At 36.2% G+C, this 9821-nt stretch overlaps 1 long non-coding RNA gene across 2 annotated transcripts; it reads right to left on the minus strand.

The window, feature by feature from the left end:
* Positions 1 to 3781: 3781 nt before the first annotated feature.
* Positions 3782 to 7760, minus strand: LOC125226602. 2 transcript variants are annotated; one of them, XR_007177091.1, is made up of 3 exons: positions 7309 to 7760; positions 7146 to 7231; positions 3782 to 7053 (listed from the first exon to the last, which is right to left on the minus strand). It is a non-coding gene; the product is annotated as an uncharacterized LOC125226602 (long non-coding RNA). The 2 variants fall into 2 exon arrangements; XR_007177090.1 differs by having other exon boundaries at positions 7146 to 7760.
* Positions 7761 to 9821: the final 2061 nt, after the last annotated feature.

Consider the following 9821-nt stretch of genomic DNA (forward strand, 5'->3'; position numbering starts at 1 on the left):
AAAGGCGTCACAATAAGATATAAACCAAGGAAAAATTACTTGTAACAAAAAAATGGAAAATTCAAAGGAAAACAGATATATTGAGCTATTTTTAGTATCTTTATATGAGTAACCGTATTACGAGTTGAACATGTTGATACATTGCACATTTCTATCAGATCTCATTCGCATTAATGTTTGCCGCGATATCAAAATACCTGAAGGCAACTGAGTTCGCGCAGACACTAACGAAATGTGAAATACCAACTCGTGGCGTTACATTTACACCCTAAAACTAGTGATCCATCTCTCTCATAACAAAGTTACGACCACACATACTGGCACGCTTTGACTGTGACACGCATTGTTAGCAAAGTTGCCGGCGGAATTCCGCTCCGCGAGTTCAGAAATTCTTTGTTATTTTTATACGAGCAATTTTCACGTAGGCCGGAAACGTGGAAATGACAAGCGGAAACAGATTTGTTTGTGTTGTGATTTCTAGAAATTTCAAAACTCTTAATATAAAATGAAATGAGATATGTTACACAGGAGATGAGAACCTAGCCCCAAATGTTATATGTTCTCCGCCCAAATTATGTTAAAGTAATACGGGAAGCAAACATACAAACAAACTTAAATAACTTAAAACAACACTAAATACTTCATACTAAATATGATGTTATTTCTGCATAACATGAAGGAATTAGGATTCATCAGATAGAAGACTGTTGTTTTTTCTTTTTTTTTGTACTGTGTGTAATTACTTATATTTATTTATTTATTGATTTTCAGTGATTGACCGTTATGTTGTTTAACCTTTTTCAATACTTTTTCTTCCTTCAAATCACAAAAAAAATAGTCCATGCCACTGGTTATTCCTACAAACTACTAGTAAAGCTACTTAGGCTACATCTAGGTTCTTAGTAAGATACTCAGGACAGGATATCTTTCAGAAAGCCAGATAACGTCTGCAATAAGGAATTAGATTAGATTGGCACAAGACCAAGAAAGAAATCTACTTTTGTTTCTCTTCTGTGGTATAAGGATATTATATCTTCGAAACCTAACCAACAAGCAATCTTAATGTATCTTAATACTCATATTAAAGGGCAAAAATAATGCAGCTACGTGATTATGAAGTTATTTTGTTGCACATTTTGTCCTTCCATTCACATGTCCAAAATATACTGTGGTCGGTGGTCGGTGGTTTGGTAGTGAGTGTTTTTAAATAAACGTCTGATAGAAACTCACTTGGTAGGTACTAGGTACGAGTATATTTATAAAAAGAAATATTAACCTGAACATATTTACACAATTGTATAAGAAACTATACTTAAAAGCTAGCTAATATCTATGATAGGCCCTTGTGGCATTGCACCAAGGATGCTGGCGACATTTCCTCGCTGTATCGCAATGCTGATACGTTGTGCGAGGAAGTCGCCAGCTCTTCGGTTACCAGTTATCTCAACCAGATGCGTCGCGATTTCTGTGAAAAACTTCTATATTTATTATCTATAGGAATTGTATGTGTAGCTGTGGAAACTAAAACAATATACTCGTAGTAGTGGGTACTTACTAAGTGGGTGTGACTCAGAGCTACTGTGTCTCGCGAGAATACCTTGGTTTGTGCACTTTGTTATTAAACGAGATATAAGAGACTAGAATTTTAGTCACATCACTTATTATTAGATATTATGTTTAATAGTAAAGTATATAGTGGCTCAGGTTAGGGAAGAGTGGCGCTCTCTTGTGTCGGAGACCAAGATCCTTTTTGGATCACTGAGCCAGTGAAGTAAGTAAGTAAGTAAATTATCTATCTGTGTTTAATATAATTGTAAATATGCTGTGAACAATTTTATTATCAATCTGCGATTTTCACTGCTAGTTATTACAATGGAATGTTACTACATGAATTTGGTACAATTTAGTTAAATTATTGGGCGCATTGTCTACCACAGTTTAGCAATAATTTTATTGCCTGTATGTTAATAATTTATCTCGGATTTATTGCAAAGCAAAGGAAAGAACTGCATTCTATTTGTTGAACATTATTTGTATCCGTCATATTATGTAACACCTTTTTTAGAGAAAGAAGGAACTTTTTTGTATACAGGTATTGTAGGTATGAAGAAGTTAATCGACCACTCTATCATAGGAACTTTAGACGTCATTTGTTTGCGCTTTTATAGCAATAAGTTGTCATTGAATCGCTTTATAATTGGCTTTTAAGCTAAGTAATAGGTATTCTGGTAACTATTACTTATCTAAACAGATTTAAATCATTCAACATATACTCAATGATTAATTGAAATACGGTTGTACTCAAGTTATTATATCGCTATTGTTGCAACATGTTTCGGGCCAATTCGGAGGCCCCTCTTCAGGGATAACATAGGAGTTCACGCGACGACTAAACTCCGCAGACTAACTGCGCCGCTCGCCGTTTCGCCCGCCCCGAATTGGCCCGAAACATGTCGCAGCAATAGCTATATAATAACGTGAGTACAACCGTATTTCAATTAATTATTTGAATATATCTCACGAAAGTTTAACGTGTATATACTCAATGATTTTATATCTTACGACACCTAGCCATTTACAAAGGTTTCTAATGGAAACCCACCTCCACTATCGCATCTGGTAGCAGCAGTAAATAAACGCAATGCTGCGCGCGCGCTGAGATAAGCCCGAATAAATCTGTGACCGGAAGCTTAGGAGTTAGAACTTACATTGTACATTTGATATAAGATAACAAATATAGGTACTAATATACTAAGAATTATACGATTTTGGGTTTGTTTAAAGTAAAATACAAATCAATCTACTTAATCTTAGGCGAGGAAATGTCGCCAGTATCCTTGGTACAATGCCTCAAGGGCCTATTTTAGACATTAGCTAGCTTTTAAGTTTAGTCTTAGTTTCTTATATAATTATGTAAATATGTTCATGTAAATAAATTGTTTCAAAAAATCTTAGGCTGATTCAAGTCCCTATTACTTTTCCTGCTGCTTAGGAAAAAACAAAATATTCTAAGTATACATACATACATATAATCACGCCTGTATCCCATTAAGGGGTAGGCAGAGCACATGAATAAGTTTCAGTGCAACTCTTGGCAAAAAGGGGTTCAAAGAAATCCTAATTGTGACATTACAGTGACAGGTTGCCAGCCTCTCGCCTACGCCACAATTTAACCCATATCCCACAGTCGACTCTAACACAGTCGAGTCTAAGTATACATAAGTAATAAACATCTGCCTACATTCAAAAGTCTCATTTTACCACTAGAAAATCGATTAAAACATAAAATAATCCTGTCACATTTTATTTTTTATTTTTTTTATTTTTTATTATAAATGGGCTTACTCTTGACCACAGACTAGCCAAAGGCAAAGACGTGGCCTACGATGGAGTGAGCTCGCCCAGAAGATGCCTGTTCACTCTTGATTTGAAGGTTGCCGGGTTATATTGTTACAATTTTGGGGAATACCTAAGGGTAAATAAAGTAAACTAGGTATTTATATAGAAAATAACTTTTTAATAAATTTTCTTTTTGAAAATAATTTCGAGAGTAATAATACACTACTTAGTAACGCCTAACTGGTAGGGAATGAAACTACCCTTATTATACTACTTATTGTAAATTATATCGCTAGCTCAGTTTATTTACTTAAAAAAAAAACAAATACCTAAAATTTAGAGCATAGGGGTGAGTCAGTAGTTCTAGTACTGGAAGACCGGGTAAAAGGTAAATTATTAATTAATTAAAAAATTTATTTATGTTGGGCGCCTTTAAAAAAAAACGAGGAACGCTCTGACCTTGGGGACGTCTAACCGAGTTGAGGAGAGGTGGCCGCTGCAGCCACGGAATGGGAGCTCTTCCATACCGATCGTCACAGCCTCCTGTCCACCGGTCCAGGCTCGGGAAGCATCAGCTCTGCTCTGTCTTCGAACGTTAACCTCCAAATCTGAGGACCTGAAATAGGTTTAAAAAAAAACAATGACCCTGAGGCTTCCACCAACCCTTAGCGAGGGTTAAAATATTACTCGAACGAATGTGAAACGTACCCATTCCAGAAAAGAAGCCGGCTTGTGGTTCCGTGCAATCATGTCAATGGAAGGGGTCCTCAGTAATTTTATAAAAATAAAATCATCTGAAAATAATGGACACAAGAATTAGCACTGAACGTAACACAACAAACTGCATTCGAATATGGAAGAAAATACTTACGATTATGCGATTAATTCGCGATTTAAAAATTAGAATGTGGCGCATTGGCCCTGAAGAATTTGAAAACCACCCGTCTACATCCTTTCCAATATGCAAAGTGTCGGCTGACAGCTCGGCCCACAGATACGTGACGAGATGCATTCGCCTATAGACAACAACTTTAACTTCTGTCTTAAAGAGGGTAATAAAATATTTCCAAAAAGGAACGAAAACTAACAATACAATAATAAATTGAGTTTTATTTTTAATAAATGAAAATTCAAAAGGGATTTTGGAAGGAAATAAATTAACGACGATCGACACGCCATCTTTTGTCATTCTAGCTAACAGCAAACTGGGTTATCAATACAATCCTGCCGATAGATGGCTCTGCCTGTACGAAACCAATAGTTACTTGAGTATAATATCAGCTAAATAAAAATATACCTACGAGGTTTGAAAAAATATTGTTACAGTACTCCCCTCCCCAGAGAAAATTTTGACGCAGGCAAAATTTTTGAGCTGGTCCCCAGCTCCAAACTACAGGAAATATGGGTAATATAACAGCTACAACTCGAAATCTATAATCGATAACAAAAAAACCATCCAAATCGAACCCACGCACTAAACCAGATAAGAATAGCCCCTTTTTTTTTTTAGGTAAATTACTACATTACGTCGCATCGTCTATATTTCTTGGCGGCACAGCGAGCTATACCAGACAGCGGGCTGTACGTCCAAGCGATATAACGGAAGACGGCTTATAGCTAAATGAAATTTCCCTAACAAATATCGGTGACAGCTAAGAATACAAAGAACAGACAATAACACCAGAACAACGAAGCGTATATACCGGCTGCGTCTATGTACGACACAAGACGGAACGTTTCGACACAACATTAGACATAAGTACAAGGGTTGACTGTACAGACCGCGTCTCAGGCGACGCAAGTCTGTCGGTCCGACAACACAAAAGAACGCCAACGTTCACGCATATGATTTAAGTCATATCGCAAAGCATCAACAAGGGTACAACACTGCTATTAAGAATTCTCCGTTTAAATCCGCAAGAATCCGACCAGCCAGTGAAGCTGAAATGCTGGTTTAAAACGCCAGCACCCAGAAAACTACGTGAAGAGAACTTTTAAATCGTCCACTCACCACCAAACATCGAAAAGGTAATACTTGTGTACGGACGTATTAGTACCATCCGGACACAATGTACTTAACTCCCACTTCAAACACATAAAGAAAACGCCTACTATACATCAAAACAAAAAAACTACCTATCACCGATAACTGCTAATAAATGAATACCTACTCCTTAACGTAACAACAATATGGAAAAACTTGTGTTAAATCTAACCCACCGGAAAGTAGGTAATAAAGATAACGCCTCGTAAACAACTTAGATCACGATCACTTTCACAACAAAATATTTATTCTAAAGTATTCTCAACCACAAAGGAAACCCACGAATAATATTAAATGTGCACGCTGGACTAATTTAAACAATAAAAGGTCCAAACGATCACCCAATTATTTAAATATAAAAGTTAGGTTAAATTATTATTTTTAACATTTTTTAGAATCACCCTGTATGCTCTTTACATGTTTAACTTTATGTAGTAAAACTCAATTAAAATACCTACATAAATATTTGTACTAAATTTACAACATCAAACTTCAATATCGTTAAGGAAGGAAGAATAAAATAGGTAATTTAGAAAACAAGACACCAATTCTTACGACTGGCTGTAGGTACTTTAAATTACTTCAACTATTATCATTAGGTAAGAACTATGAACAATTAAAATTAACCACCTTCTAGAAAAAGAGTAGGTATGTAGTCTAGTTAAATACAATGTAAAATAAATTTAATTTGCTAATCACACCTTTCACATCAAAATGTAAAAAAAAATCCTCATTTACGAATTACAAAATGCAGTAGGTACCAAGCGTGTGGTACTATTTAGAATTAAATACAAGCATAACTTCTTACTTTTCACTAAAATAAAGAGACAAAATGGTTTTGTAGGTATATATAGTACTGTTGGCAATGAATAAAAATAACCAGATTTGGTACCCACCAACTAACAAGAGGTAATAATTATCTATATGGTATACTATACATTTAACACACAAAGAAAGTACGGAACGAAAGTAAATACGGAAACCTTTCCTTTATTTTTAGTAAGGAATTTGTTATTTAAAGTAATGTTTAACATTGATTTTGCCAACAATCTTAGGTAGGTATGTAAATAATCTCTAATACTATGTTTAAGAAAATTATTAAATAGGTAAGCAACTAACGGTCTTCCAGCCTGAACTCTCTAAAGCCACACGTAGGGCTGCCACTGTTACAATTTTGGGGAATACCTAAGGGTAAATAAAGTAAACTAGGTATTTATATAGAAAATAACTTTTTAATAAATTTTCTTTTTGAAAATAATTTCGAGAGTAATAATACACTACTTAGTAACGCCTAACTGGTAGGGAATGAAACTACCCTTATTATACTACTTATTGTAAATTATATCGCTAGCTCAGTTTATTTACTTAAAAAAAAAACAAATACCTAAAATTTAGAGCATAGGGGTGAGTCAGTAGTTCTAGTACTGGAAGACCGGGTAAAAGGTAAATTATTAATTAATTAAAAAATTTATTTATGTTGGGCGCCTTTAAAAAAAACGAGGAACGCTCTGACCTTGGGGACGTCTAACCGAGTTGAGGAGAGGTGGCCGCTGCAGCCACGGAATGGGAGCTCTTCCATACCGATCGTCACAGCCTCCTGTCCACCGGTCCAGGCTCGGGAAGCATCAGCTCTGCTCTGTCTTCGAACGTTAACCTCCAAATCTGAGGACCTGAAATAGGTTTAAAAAAAAACAATGACCCTGAGGCTTCCACCAACCCTTAGCGAGGGTTAAAATATTACTCGAACGAATGTGAAACGTACCCATTCCAGAAAAGAAGCCGGCTTGTGGTTCCGTGCAATCATGTCAATGGAAGGGGTCCTCAGTAATTTTATAAAAATAAAATCATCTGAAAATAATGGACACAAGAATTAGCACTGAACGTAACACAACAAACTGCATTCGAATATGGAAGAAAATACTTACGATTATGCGATTAATTCGCGATTTAAAAATTAGATGTGGCGCATTGGCCCTGAAGAATTTGAAAACCACCCGTCTACATCCTTTCCAATATGCAAAGTGTCGGCTGACAGCTCGGCCCACAGATACGTGACGAGATGCATTCGCCTATAGACAACAACTTTAACTTCTGTCTTAAAGAGGGTAATAAAATATTTCCAAAAAGGAACGAAAACTAACAATACAATAATAAATTGAGTTTTATTTTTAATAAATGAAAATTCAAAAGGGATTTTGGAAGGAAATAAATTAACGACGATCGACACGCCATCTTTTGTCATTCTAGCTAACAGCAAACTGGGTTATCAATACAATCCTGCCGATAGATGGCTCTGCCTGTACGAAACCAATAGTTACTTGAGTATAATATCAGCTAAATAAAAATATACCTACGAGGTTTGAAAAAATATTGTTACAATATGAGCTCGGAAATATATTGGTTGGTTGGTCGGAAATATATTATGGTTATATTGGTTATCACAAACCAAACGGTAACCAACCAGGCTGCCACAGTATCCGCAGTATCTCGGTCGACACGAGTGCTAATCCAAAACCCTATTAGTTTTATCGCTCACCGCTATCACGGTTCACGCTTGACTGCCCACGCGTCATCCGATTTTGCCTCCAAGCCGATAGAAAATATTTTATTGTCATATTTTGGCTCGGGGCTGAGATAAACTTAGGAACAGTGACAGGGAAGCGAACTGCTACTGCGTCTATAGATAGATAGATTTATTTCTCCTTGAAAATAACATGGTATTTAACAATTAAAGATGTCTCCAAATAACATGAATTCACAAAAAGATCGTAAGATTGTAAAACATAATCAAATTCATTAAATATTTTTTTAAATAACTACTTAACTAAACACACAACAATCAAAGAAACTCTAAACAAAACAATAATCAACCAAAAAAATTAAAATTTTGAAAAAACGCCCGACTGCGACATAGTAGACCGATTTTCATGAAACATGGTTAAGAACTCTCCCGACTAACTCGGCTTTCAGACAAAAAAAACTAAATATAAATCGGTCCATGCGTTCGGGAGCTACGATGCCACAGACAGACACACACACAGACAGACAGACAAACAGACAGACAGACAGACAGACAGACAGACAGACAGACAGACAGACGGACAGACAGACAGACTTCAAGCTTATCCCGTCGTTTTTGTGTCAGGGGTTAAAAACCAACGTCCCGTGCAATTAGCACTGTTTCTAAAACTTATCTACCAAATGAATGCAATACCATCTAATAAAATACACCTTTTAACTATCGATAGCATATCTTACGCATTTACTATTAACGGCGACGGTATTTTACCGGGTAACTCCATTACCGGGCGTCACGGCAAATGGATTATACGTGTCGTGTCCGGGTTATCCGGATAATGAATCCGGTTATAGCCTAAAATAACTGGAATCTGAATGTATTTTCAGGTCATAAGTGGGGTAATGGTTTTTGCGCTTCGTGTTAAATTATTGGCTTTTTTCGTGATTAAATGATACCTACAATGCAAAGATGCAGACGCTGACGCTGTGTGTATCTAAATATACTGGGTGAAATCGGGGTCATGATCCAAACTGTGAAAAACGTGTTAAGATGGTGTTTCTGAACAAGGTTTCCCATGGAACAAATATGAAAATCGCAAAAAAAATTAACAGTTTTCATACCGACCGGTGCAGGAGTTCACGATTTCCAGTAGAGTTTCATTAATATATTAACACATTTACAAGGGATTGGTATGGAGAAATTTATACATATTAATGAACTTGAACACGAACTAGTCTAAAAAAATAGGAAAAATATTCGAGTTTTTTTTTGGGAAAAGGGTTTTCAGAAAAACCATCTTAACACGTTTTTAAACGTTTGGATCATGACCCCGATTTCACACTGTATAAAAGAAGAAACTGACTGAATGACTGACATATCAACGCACAGCCGAAACCGCTACTCCTAGAGATTCCAAATTTGGAACGTAGGTTCCTTATGGGGTGTAGAGGAGCACTAAAAAAGGATCTTTCAAAATTTACCTCTTAAGGGGGTGAATTGGGGGTTCAAAGTTTGTATGGGAAAACAATATTAGCTTGAAAAGAACAAGTACCTAATAAATAGTATCTTCACCTTCCTCTTCTTCACATCTTGCTCATATAATCAATTTTCATTAGACTTATATTGACCGGGATATAGACCGTAATTACCTTTTTGATTTTTGTCGAGCTCCCGATATTCCGACGCAGTTGCATGCATCATGATCACGGAAAACTGACGAAGGCGGGTGGATGTTAAAGTTCCATAGACAGCGCGCGATCTACCCTCCTTCGCGCGCGTCGGCTGCGTTCACTTTCAGCGTTACCACTGGTCGCTGGTATATCCCAGTCAATATAAGTCTAATGAAAATAACCGTGAATCATTCAAAACTCTTATAATCAATTTTGTTGAGGATTTTAAATTATAATTACCAAAGGCAGG

The sequence above is a fragment of the Leguminivora glycinivorella genome, chromosome 5 (genome assembly GCF_023078275.1).
Source record: "Leguminivora glycinivorella isolate SPB_JAAS2020 chromosome 5, LegGlyc_1.1, whole genome shotgun sequence".
Classification (NCBI taxonomy): Eukaryota; Metazoa; Arthropoda; class Insecta; order Lepidoptera; family Tortricidae; genus Leguminivora; species Leguminivora glycinivorella.